We start from the raw sequence: 13,040 nt of genomic DNA, 5'->3' as shown, positions 1-13,040 counted from the left end.
GTCACAGCAGTGTTTTATCACAGCAACACAAAAGCAACCAAATGCGCTTCCCTTTTCTCTTCTTACAGAACCATCTAGAACCTTCAAGCCTACGGATGTGGTGGTGCACACCAGTAATTCAAAACTTGGGAGGTAGAGGCAGGTGGACTTGAAGTTCAAGAGTAGCAAGCTCTCTTCAGTCCCTGGGGGGAACCTACAGAGCCACCACTGTCAAGTGGGGACAATGATGTGTTCTTTGCAGGATTAAATAACTTGGGAGTAAAAGGACTTGGGAAGGCACTCTCTAACTGAGCTTGGGTTTCGCCTGGTTCTGAAGAGCTGATGATAATAGAAAGCTGTTAATAAAGCAAAGATGCTCACACAGGCACTCGGCCGGCACCACCTGCAGCAGCTTGGGAGTGAGCAGGCAGTGTGTTCCTTAGCAACTCGAAGGGACGGAGAGCCAAACAAGACGCATATACATTTCCATCTCATTTAAAGTGGTGGTACTAGGGATACCCCTAAGGTATCCCACAGTGTCACAATCTCAAGATATTCTGTATTAGTTCCTTTTTCCCCCCCACAAAGCCACTGTCTTAATTAAGGTTTCTATTGCTATGAAGACACACCATGACCACGACAAATCTTACAGAGGAAAACATTTAATTGGGGCGACTTACAGTTCAGAGATTTAGTCCATTATCATCATGGTGTGAGGCATGGCGGCATGCAGGCAGACACGGTGCTGGAGAAGGAGCCTGGAGTTCTACATCTGGATTGTCAGGCAGCAGGAAGAGAGAGAGAGAGAGAGAGAGGGAGAGAGAGGGGGGGGTTTGAAAACAGTCCACCCCCCAGTGACACACTTTCTCCAACAAGGCCACGCCTCCTAACAGCACCACTCCTCTAGAGACGGAACATTCAAATCTACGAACCTAGGGGGGCCGTTCTCACTCAAGCCACACGGACACTTTAAGGAAGATGGGTTTATTTTGCGTTTGGTGATTAAGTCCATCGAGATGAGAGTGGTGACAGGAGCAGGGGGCAGCTGGCCACTTCGTGTCCACAGTCAGGAAGCAGAAAGATGGACGCTGGTGCTCGGCATGCTTTCCCGTGTTTACTCCATCCAGGCCTCCAGCCCAAGGGATGGCGCCGCCCACATCTGTGGTAGGTCTTTCCTCCTCAATTAAACCTTTCTGGAAAAGCCCACACAACCAAGGTCTGTCTCCTAGAGGATTTGTACCCCCATCAAGTTGACAATCAAGATCACCCACCCCGTCTCCCCTCCCGCCCCATCACCCTTACACACAGCTTCCACCCCGTGGTCACCTCACAGTCCAAAATGGCTACTAGACCTCCCGCCATCACATCTGATTCCGATCATGCAAAAGGAAAAGGGACATATATGAGGAGTCTTTCAGGGGAGCAGATTGGAGGCTGGCTCCAAATGTTGCTATTTATGCCTCATTTGCCATCCCTAGCAACAAGAGGCTGTAAGAATCAGTCTTTATTCTCAGTGTCCCTCACCCTTCAAAGACAAAGAAGTACTTTTTTTTTAAAGTAGAAACTGGCTAGGGCAGGTGGGTGTCACTGAGTCAGTGGGAGTAGGTCGGTCTTGAAGAAGTGGGTGTTGGGGTGGAGTATAGATATGGGGAAGGGGTGCTCCGGAACGTAGGACTGTGAGCAGAGAGGACCAAGGCAGGATGAAGAGAATAGGTGAAGTGGTCTAGTCTAGAGCACCCCCAGGGGGGTATCTGGGGATAAAACATCCTCTGGGAAAGACAAAAAGAATAATATGATAACCAGCTGGGGACCTTGGGCGGCATACTGCCCTGTCATCTTAGCCCCTGGAAGCCTGCTTCCTGCCTCCACATCCTCCACTCTCACCCCATAACCTTCTGCCAAGGCTTCCATGGCTGGGGAAGTCCTCTGGCCTTGTTTGGATCCCCAACATAGCTCACACCTTCCAAGTTTTCCTTGTATGAGCCTGTCCTAGGTAGCATGGCATTGTTTCCTCTACAATCTACTCAGGACACCTGTCCCTGCGCTTACTGTCCTTGAAGCTGCAGACACCAACCTCCGCAGGTGGCCTTGGCTTTTGACTTTTTCTAGCAACAGCTAGATCCCAGTCTCTTTGCTCTCTCGGATCTGAGAATCCCAGGTCATTGTCATATTCCAGTTTCATGGTGGCACTAGGCCAGCAGGGCACCTTGACCTTGCTTGGGAAGGGAAAGAGGAACAGGCCAGCCTAACCCTTATTAAGATTAGCTAAGTCACAAAATCCACCCTCCTCTATTTCTTCAATCCACATCCAGTCTTTCATGACTCACAGACCAGATGTAAATGTGGTGGGTCAGAGCCAGGGAGGAGCCAAGGATGTCTGCTATCCAGATGATCTAGTAATTTCCTTTAAGATCTGTGGGCTTTTCATACCTAGATTCTTACCCTTGAGCCCTCAGGTGACATTCCAACACAGAAGGGCCAGTTCCCACAGAGCCAGTGGCTCACTCTGTCACATCTGTTGACAGCTAGCTGTGTGACATCAGGCCTCTGCCAGGAGACAGTTTCACAGATGAGAAATGAGGCCAGGAGAAGGGGAGCAAGGTCAGGGAAGCACGCATATGAGGCTGAGCTCAAGAGCCATGGAAAGGGTGCTGTGGCCTCCCTGTGCTTTTGAAACGATGATCTCAGGCAAGAATGAGCTGGATTGGAATAAGAGGGAAAGCTGACTAGTAGAGTGAGTGCCCTGGGGAGTGGGTAGGGTAGAGTGGAGACAAAGGAATAAAGACGGGGAGGAGGCTCAGTGGGAGGTTGGAAGAGCACTCTGCAGCTTGTTGAGGACCATCACAAACACGATCACCCTAATGCCTGCATCTGTGCCATGAAATGAGCCAGATGCTCTCACACCCATTTTGTAACTGAGAGGACTGAGGTCCTAGCAGGTGATCTGTGGGTGAGTCTCTCAGCCTCTTGTCTGAACAACTTGAAGAGCATACCTGCCTCCTGTGACACTCTTTGCAGGTAACAGCTAATCTGCCCTGTTTCCAGGTTGGGTGGGGGATACCCCAGAGGGAAGACATGAGCCACTTTGAGACATAGTGACAGGACCCCTAGCCACCCTTGAGACTTCCTTTCTGTGACCCTCACCCCTGCATTCTCGTTCCTAATCCTAGCTTCCTTCCTTGCATCTTTCTACCCTCTCTTCCCTGCCTTTCTTTATTCCATTGTTGTTAATTCCTTCTTCCCTGTTGCTCCTCTCTCAGTTCTGTGAGAGTCCTGGGGGCCAGAGACAGCTGACACCTCTCCACCTCCTCCTTGTGATGTAGGCCAATAGCCAGACCTCCAAATTGCTTTGACATCCACTAAGGAGCACATTCCAGAAATATCCACTGTTTCCTTAGGTCCTCTGCAGGATTCGGTCAGAGCATCTGGTTTTTCCTGGAGGGGGAGAGAAGCTTCTCTGGTGAACACTAACCCCCCTACACACACCATGAACACTCTGCCTGCTGCTTCTCCTGAGCCACAGCCCACATGGCCTCCTTTTTATTAAAAGCAAAGAGAAGGAGACAGAGAGAGAAATTTTAGCAATATTATTGCGTCCTGCCCCTGGCTTCACAGAAGATAATCAAGAAAGAGACTAGGAGAGCTGGCTCCGTGGCCAAGGCTGCTATTAGTGAAAGATTATTTGTTCATCAGCCTGTAAGAGTTCCCAGCCTTGGCCCAGGTAATTACCAGCTCAGGTGGCCTGCCAGGTCGGACAGAGCCCGGGGGAGGACAGGCTGTCATTTCCAACTCACTGGCCTCCATTCTCTGCTTGGCCAAGAGGTACCAGTGGAAGGTTAATGAAGGGTTAATTAAGACTCAGAGATTTGCTCAATGGATAAGTCATGGCTGCATAGGAGCGCAAAGGCTGAGTCTATAAAAGGTAGATGCTTCCAAAAGCCAGTTCAGCTCTGCGTAGATTACCCCGGATCCCCTCTCCCCAGCATGTGCGTGCTATCTCTAGACCAGGTGCAGGCTAGGTTCATTGTTGGTTCCAGAGGCAAGCAAGCAGGCAAGGAGTGGGTGGCTCTTTGATGATCCTCTAGGACACAAGTCTCCCACTCACTGTGGGCTCCAGTCTTACTAGCTACTTGCCTGCTCTATCCTTGGGACAGTCACCTCCTTTGGCTTGGGTAGGTCAGTGATGACCCCTCATTTAAAAAATATTTGTTTTATTTTTAGGTGTATGGGTGTGTGTGTGTGTGTGTGTGTGTGTGTGTGTGTGTGTGTGTGTGTGTGTATGAATGCACACATGAGTATAGGGGTTCCTGGAGGCCAGAAGAGGGCATTGGATCCCATGAAGCTGGAGTTACAGGCAGTTGTTAACCACTTGGCATCAGTGCCAGGAACCAAAGGTTCCGTGTGTGTTCTTCACCACTGAGTCACCTCTCCAGCCCCATAGACAACGTTATAAACTATGTTCCCATCAGGCATTCTGATGTGTGCCCTCCACTGACATCACTCAAGTCTGTTGGTACCTCAGAGGTGCAGTTGAATGTCATCCTGGTGCCTCCTTCAGGATCTAGACACCTCCTTCAGGTTCTTACTTCAGCCACTTCTGAGAGAGGTGGCAGATGAAGACTCTCAGCTAGGTGTGTTCCCAGGGATTGGCTTAGTTCGTCAGTCATCCTCCATCCCCAAACCACCCACCTACTCCAGAAAGGACATTTGCCATTCATCCCTTTGCCTCAGAGGACAACTGGAGAGTCGTCACAGCGTTGCTCCATTCAGGAGAAGCTGAGTCCCTCACTGAAGCTTCGTGCAGTTCAACCGCTCTGTCTGCCTCATCCCACATCCTCACTCTTCTCCTGGGCCCCACCCTCTCGAGTTGGTGCCAAAAGCAACCTCCATAAATTTGCTGCTTGTAGATTTTCACTTCAGTCTGTTTCCCAGGCAACCTAACCTAAGGAGAGTGAGAAGAGAGAGAGAGAGAGAGAGAGAGAGAGAGAGAGAGAGAGAGAGAGAGAGAGAGAGAATGCACCCATTCATCCAGCAAAGGTTCAATAGTGGTATGTGGAGACACTGGTCTAGAAGGATTTCTAGGTGGTCCTGAAGCTGGAATATGCAAAAGGAGAAGAAGAGGCCCGGATGTAGTAGCATCATTGTGGGCCTTATGAGTGATCATTGCTCTGTCTCGGTTGTTGAGTAATAGCCATGGCAAAGACAGAGTAGCCAACTCACTAGGTTTCTGAAATTACTGGGCAGTGCCAATATACTAATTCCAGCTCTGGACCAGCACTGCCCGACCTTTAAAGTGATTGTTGCTGGCTGAAAATTAGGTCTTGTCCCTGCCACATGCTATATCCCACTGGCACCACAACCTAAAGTGATGCCCATCTCTCCTCCCCAAAAATCCCATCAAACAAGGGTTAGCTTCATGTTGTGATCCACAGCTTTTGTTCAGAGCCCATCACTTCACCCCATCTGTGTGTTTTCTTTGCACCCACGTTGCATCTTCTCTGAATAGTCCCTAAGGTCTCAGCTGATACCCCTACCATTATCCCACAAATAGATCTCTGTGTACTAAAGGTCTTGACTTCCACAACTGATGGTTGTCCTCAGCCTTGGCCTTCTCCCCACATGGCCTTTATCCATGAATCATCCCACACCAGGGACTGCCTAGCTCACCCCAGCCTATCCCCTTGCTCTACCACTGCAACATATGGTCAAGTGTGCTGCTGGCCTATAACTTCATGGTTACAGACCAGAGTCAGTACTATTGAGAAGGGGGCCAACAGCTCTCTGGGGATTGTGACTCTGTTAGGTACATGACTTGGATGGCCTTTCATCCTGAGCACATCGGAAGGTGCTGTATTGTTGTTTCCATTCCAGGCCACTTCACCCAGCATAGCCTGGCTTCTGCCTCCTAGAATCATCTTTAAGAAAGTCAGAAAAGAAGCTGGGTGTGTTGTAACATGCCTGTAATCACAGCACCTGGGAGGCTGAGGCAGGAGGATTGCAATTATCTAAGCTGCTTAGAAAGACTCTGTCTTCAAAAAAAAAAAGAATCAAGAGACAGGAAACAGAATGGCCTAGGAACAGGGGGGAGACGAAGGGAACGACGCTGTCCAAGGTGCTGAACAGCAATGCTCAGAAGTGACTCACTACAGTGAGCTTAGCGATTAGCTGTGGCTATGAGGAACCCAAAGGACGTGGGAAGCTGGCTTCTGCCACTAAAGGCCTTTCTGGCAATGTGAGTACAGTAAGAAACCTACAGGAGAATACTCAGGAACCATCTTGATATCCCAAATAGTGATGGGCTTCAGAAACCCTCACAGAAGAGAGTTCTGTGGTCTTGAAAAGGGCAGGCCGCATTCTAGGGTGTAGGCACTTTGAAGGAAAAAAAAAAAAAGAAATGAAAGAAAGAAAGTCCCACCACTTTATAATTAAATGCATTTTCTTTACTCTTTATCCCATCATTTTTATTTTAGTTTTTATTTATTTAGACTTATTTTATTTTATTCATATAAGCATTTGCTAACATGTATGCGTGTACACCAATGTCTAGGGCTGGTGGAGGTCAGAAGAAGGCACCAGATCCCCCAAGGAACTGGTTGTGAGCTACCATATGGGTGCTGGGAACTGAACCCTGGTCTCTGGAAGAGCAGCCAATATTCTCAACTGCTGAGCCATCTCTCCAGTCCCATTTTTATCCCATTTTTTTTTTTACAAGCATAGAAAGCCTAAAGGTCTTGGTATAAAACTAGCTGGTTTAAATGCAGTAGCTTAAATATAAATGCTAATGCTATGTTTGAAATGCAAGCATGAAACTGGCTTCTAGTTAAGTCTTAAAAAGGGTGGGTAAACAGTTTTTGCCTGAGCATCCCAGACCCGGATCATATGGCCACAGTCTCTGTTCCCGGCTTCTCGTAATCACACCCAGCTGTCCCTGTGAGCAGGAGCCTAAGGCCCCAGGATGTGCAGACAGTGCCCTGGCATATCCACCCCTGATGGGAGTGGGAGCCCTCCTCAGTGCCCTCTGCCCTCAGCATTCTGGGAACTTGGGCATGTTGGGACAATGTTGTCCTCTCCCCATCCTCTGCCCCCTGCACCCACTTTTCTTCACCTTGAATGAAGAGGGCTGCGACCTTGAGCTTCCCCTCCAACTAAGGATCGTGGGTGTCCTCGGGAGGAGGTGGTGCTCAGGTGTCTTCATCCAGACTGTAGTGTTGTGGTAATCTACTCGCTCACAGAGGAAAGAAGCTGTCTTAGCTCTGGCTTTAGAATTGGAACAATCACCATACATCAGGCCAGGACACCGATCCCTAACCACTTTGCTCTATGATAGAGAGGTAGGTCACACGTCTATGGTTCTCAGTTTCTCTTGAAAACAAAAAGAATTAGATGGATGAGCAAGCTGATGGCTGCAGATTCACTCCATCTCATAACTGTTCCGTGTTGCCTGGGTCTTGACAGACGCTGGGGAAATATGTATCCCCATGCAGCATCTGCAGCCTTGCCCTGCTGAGAACGAATGCTCAGTACATTCTCCATTCCCATTCTTGTTCCCACTTGGAGACTTGTTCTCATCTATGAAGCTGGACTAGGCAGCATGGACTCTAAACACACCTCCTGTCCTCTCCCCCAAGACCTTAACCACAGTTGGCCTTTTGTTGTTGTTGTTTTTGTTTTTTGTTTTTTGTTTTTTTTTTTTCGAGACAGGGTTTCTCTGTATAACAGCTCTGGCTGTCCTAGAACTTGTTTTGTAAACCAGAATGGCCTCTAACTCACAGAGATCCACCTGCCACTGCCTCCTGAGTGCTGGGATTACAGGCACGTGCCACCACCACTGGGCAATTTCTTTTTTTTTTTTTTAACATAATTTTTTAATTGATTCTTTGGGAATTTCTCATCATGTACCTAATCCTACTCATTTCTCAGTCCTTCCCCATCTGCCTTCTAACCTTGTAACCTCCTCTTCAAAAGAAAATTTAAAAAATCAAAATTAAGATTAAAAAATAGTACATTTTGCCGACCCCTTTGGAAAAAACCTGCTCCTCTATCAATCACAGCCTTCTCTCACACCAGTCATGGCGTCACTGCACTGTACCCATCCACTCCTCTGTTTGTCCTGCCTCTCCATCACATATTAACTGGTTAGAGTGGCACTGGGTGCTACAACATGTCACACAGTACACCCTTTGCCGAGACAGTTTTCATTGCAAAGAGTCTTTGGTCTGGTTCAGAGCCTCTGGCTTCTGCTGTACCATCAATACTGGACCCTCATCAAGACCCTTCTCAGAAATCCTGCTATTACCCCGAGTCATGGAGATCCCATGGCTGTGGTTCTGCAGGACCCGCCCCTTCACATGCTCCAGCAGCTCATAGACAGGGTAGGTGTTGGGGTGGATCAACTCAAGGCCCTGGATCTGGGCCTGGGTGGTAGGGGAGTTGGTCAACTTGGGTCTCCACAGGACCTCCCCTCACTCCATGCAGCAGCTGGTGAAGTGCAGGGCCAGTTTTCCTGCACCATCAGGGCCAGTACTCCCACACCCATGCCATGGGGCCCCCTCTCCTGCACCACTCCAACAAGGGTGGGGCCAGCTCACCTGTGCCCATGCTACTGCCTATGCCCCTGTGCAGCTGCTGGTGAAGGAAAGGTCAGTTTTCCCAAACCCATGCCATGAGGGGTGGGGCCAGCTCTCCTGAGTGTGGTGGCCAGAGTTGGGGGTAGCTCAGCACAGTGCTTGGACATCAACATGGCCTTAGGTGGCAGCCCAGACCACAGAAATACACATGGCTTTTGGTGAAAATATGAGCCTCAAAACATCAACATAGACCCTGACTACAATAGGACCATGGACCTAGATATGGGCCCCAGTGGCAGCATGGGCCTGGATGCCACCATGGCCTCTGGTGGCAGAGCCAGTCACTCAAGTCAGTATGGTCCCCCCGGCAGCAACACAGCCCTCAGACATCCACATGGTCTCAGCCCAGACCATAGACATCTGCATGGCCTTTGGTGGTAACTCAAGTCATGGACAACAACACAGACCCCAGCTGCAGTAGGGCCATGGACCCAGACATGGCCCTTGGTGGCAGCCGGATTGGACATCACCATGGCCTCAGGTGGTTACACAGGCTCCTCATATCCACCTGTTCCTCACTGACATTGCATCTCTAGTTCCACCTCTCTCCACAGTGCACAAACCGCTCTGCTTTGCTTTTTCCCCATCTTTCCAACCCGTACTCCATCTTTCTACCCCATGCTCCATCTTTCCACCCTGTACTCCATCTTTCCCACCTCTCCACCACATATCTGCTCACCATAGTGGCGCCCTCTGTGGGGCCCCAGGGTGGGTGCTTGGGTGGCTTCTGGCCACTCCCCAGCTGCCTTCAATTTCTATTGACTCCCAAGGAGGAAAGCAGAGGATACAATGGCATAATTGTCTCACCACCTTAAGAGAAGATGGAGCAGATTTTCGCTCTTCCAAATAAATTGTCACCACTAGGCTTCATTCAGTCACCCAAAGGATGGGTGATTCCAAAAGGAGGGTCATGTGGAGGGGAAGGTGGTAAAATAAGACATCACCTCTGGGGCTAGGGATGTAGCTCAGTTGGTAGAGTGCTCGCCTGGCTCCATCCCCAGTACCACATAAACAAGGAGTAGGGGCACATCCTTGTAATCCCAGCATTTGGGAGGATCAGAAGTTCAAGGTTAGCCTCAGCTACATAGTGAACTCAAGGCCAGCCTGGGCTACATTAGTCCCTGTCTTAAAAAAGAAAAAGGAAAAGAAGACATCAACTCCAAAATAGCAGATGGAAAGATTGCCCAAGAAGGTTTGCTGATATGCTTGTAGATGAAGCACTGAGGGATGATGGGTAGGGCTATGAAAGGGCCACGCACTGCAAAGGCAGCTGCAGAGATTGGGGAGTTGACTGTCTGGGAGTTCAAGCAAGCTCTGGGGGCCAGGATGGAGCAGGTGTGAAATGTTTGGTGATGCAGGACTGTGCGCTGGTTGATGACAGAGTTGATTTGCCACAATGGGAACAAGTGAGACATCAGTCATGAAACGGGGTCTCTGTGGGTTGGGTGTTTGTCTTGGGACTCCCAAAGTTTGACAGATTTCAGGAGCAGGCATAAGTCACGCAACTGAATGAACACGTAAAAGACTTCGGGGGTACACATAAGTTCATGCGATTGTTTGAGTGCACATAAGAGGTGAAATGGAGAAGGAGTTTTGTTTCAGCTATTCTGGTTTGTTCTGAATTAATTTTAATTTGGTCAAGAGTATTAATTTGGTGTTTATTAGTAATAGGTAATTAGTTCCAACTCAAGCCAAGGCTCCTGGGACTGACTGTCAGGCTGTGTAATTGCCTCCCTGCCAGGAGGAAGGAGAACGGAGCTTAAATATTTGGTGAACACTAGATTGGAGAAAAGAAGTCAATTTTTTTTTTCTTTTCAGTCCATCAACTTGTTATTCTCAATTGTTGTCCCAGCAGACTTCACATGCCCAACACATCCCCGAAAGTTCTGTCACATCAGGTATAAGGCCCAGAGACTCTCAGAAGAGCCCAACTACATCAGCATGGACAGCAAGTGGCACCAGCCGACTCTCACCTGTGACCCCCAGACCACCACTACACTCCTTTCCCAGTATAGCCCGGTATAGCTGCCCTTAGTGAACTCCCACGAGCCTTTGCTTTCAAGGTCTCAAGAGCTCCCCGCTTGGATCCTGTCACTCATTCTCTCTCAGCAGCAGCACCACGGGCTTTGGGTTCAGCCGTTCTGTCCCCATGAGCCCCCTCTGTACCCGGGGCTGGAACCTGCAGAAGGATGAGGAGGCACGTTGGGCCAATTGGCATGAGTGAGTCACTGTGAGTGGGAGCAGATGACAGAGAGAAAGTGACTCAGCAAAGCGAATGTGGGTGAAGCAGGGGCCTCGCACAGCTTCACCTGTCTGAGGACGGTTGCTAGCTCAAGGGACTGCCCACTGATGTCAGGTGGCCCGAGTGACCCTTCCAGACTCAGGCCTCTCTCTGAGTGGCGGTGAGCTGTGTCTGGTCTTTGGTGTCTCCCTGTGGATTTTGTCCTGGTTTCTTTGGCTCTTCTCGGCCATCAAGGTTAATGAAATGCCTCGGGAATTCTCAGCCCAATGGCCTCCCACCTACTAGGTCATGGGAGGGCGGCTTGAGCTGGCAACCAGTGTCCAGATCTAAGTTTGCCGCAGAAAAGACTCGAAAGTGCCTGTTTAGTCACTGGCTGTGGTGACACTCGTGTGGCCTCTTGTGGAGTCTGAGGGGAGGGATATGCTGTGGCTGCTGCTCTCCCTGTGCAGCCCACACCTTGGCAGGAGCAGGGAGGCACAGAGATCTGAGGAGGTTAAGCTATACAGAGAAAAAGAGTGAGGCACACTGCCATAAGCCATTCTGTTCTGGAGACAGCCTGCTTCGGGGCCTTTGCACATGCTAGTCTAGTCACATGGAAGACACCTACTCCATCTTTCTGGGTGAGCAAGCACCCTGCTCTTCCCCGTCATTCCACTCACAAAGACAGTTTCTCTCTCTCTCTCTCTCTCTCTCTCTCTCTCTCTCTCTCTCTCTCTCTCTCTCTCTCTCTCTCTCTTTCAAATTCTATCATCTATCTATCTATCTATCTATCTATCTATCTATCCATCTATCCATCCATCCATCCATCCATCCATCCATCCATCCATCCATCCATCCATCCATCTATCATCTATCTATTTATTGTGTATGAATGTCTGCATGTTTATCTGTTTGCCACAAGTGTTCCTGGTGCCTGTGGAGGTCAGAAGAGGTCATCGGATTCCCTGGACTTTGAGTTACAGGTGGTTGTGAGCCACCGTGTGAGTGCTAGGAATTGAACCTTGATCCTCTGCAAGAGTTGCCAGCTCTTAACCACTGAGCCACCTCTCCAGCCCCACAAAGGGGCTTTCTTGACTGCACTGTTTACAGTTCTACTCGGCCCTCTGCATTTTCTACTCTCTTTTATGCCCTCCCCAGATCGCCCATTCCCATCTAAGGGTCTACATCCTCCACCTGTTTCCTTTGTTGTTCTACAGATCCTTGCACTAGAGTGCAGGCTCCCCTGGACTGGGTCCAGCCCTCTGTGCTCACTTCAGGCTCCAAACCTGGATGAGGTGCTAATGCTACCTAATGCTAAGGTGTCCCATACACTTAGGTGAGTTCATGACTAATAAAGACAGCTCTGGGTGCAGCTTAGGACAAGTTCCATGTCCAGTGATGGGTTCTCTACTTCAGGGGACAGTGACAAAAGCTCAGACTGGGATTTTAGAGAGCCAAGTTCAAGACCTCACTCAGCTCCTTAGTGGCAGTGGCAGCCATATAGACAGACAACAGTCCACTCTGTGTCCAACCCAGCATTGGGTTGCAGTAAAATAAAAATGTAATCACAATGCTGGGTATGGTGGATCTCACAGTAAGTCTCAACACTCAGGAGAGACAGGGGCAGATGGACCTCCATGAGTTCGAGGCCAGCCTATTCTATATATAGTAAGTTCCGGGACAGCCAGGGCTACACAGGAAGACCCTGTCTAAAAACAGGTACCATACAGACAATCTTTGTGGTCCCTATCCCAACTCCACCAATGTCTAGAGCCACCCCTGAGTCACAGCGAAGAGATGAGGTAGAGGGAGGAGAGGACGTTTCTTACAGGAAGTGAGTCTTCAGCTGGGTTCTCAGAACTCAGGGAACAAATGGTGCTGGCCAAGGCTCAGAGGAATAAGGGACTTGGGGGTGGGAGAGAGGCTGGTCCTCTTGGGGGTGGTTCTGATTCCGGTTCACGGCACAAGAGGTTGTGGCAGCTTCAGCCCCCTCAGACCCCCCTTCTCAAGCCACGCACCCTGGCTCAAACTGGGTTCTATTCAAGGTGTGCTCAAAGGCTGGAGCTGGTCAGCAGGGTACCCTGACATCCTCCCAGGTTCTTCTGTTTGTCTGAGGTCCCACTCAGCTGCCTCGTAGCCTCTTCTCACATAACTCTAGTTTCAGGCCCCATTCTCATTTATAGGTTCTTTGAGACAAGGTCTAGCACAGACTG

General features: G+C 49.6%; 1 long non-coding RNA gene across 1 annotated transcript; it reads right to left on the bottom strand.

The window, feature by feature from the left end:
- Positions 1-639: 639 nt before the first annotated feature.
- On the bottom strand, positions 640-4,788 carry LOC128122391 (uncharacterized). The gene is made up of 3 exons (XR_008222421.1): positions 4,497-4,788; positions 912-1,172; positions 640-751 (listed from the first exon to the last, which is right to left on the bottom strand). It is a non-coding gene; the product is annotated as an uncharacterized LOC128122391 (long non-coding RNA).
- Between the last annotated feature and the right edge of the window lie 8,252 nt (positions 4,789-13,040).

Source organism: Peromyscus californicus, unplaced genomic scaffold, assembly GCF_007827085.1.
Source record: "Peromyscus californicus insignis strain IS unplaced genomic scaffold, ASM782708v3 Scaffold_3__1_contigs__length_106647218, whole genome shotgun sequence".
NCBI classification, from domain to species: domain Eukaryota; kingdom Metazoa; phylum Chordata; class Mammalia; order Rodentia; family Cricetidae; genus Peromyscus; species Peromyscus californicus.
This window is presented reverse-complemented; position numbering and strand designations above follow the sequence as displayed.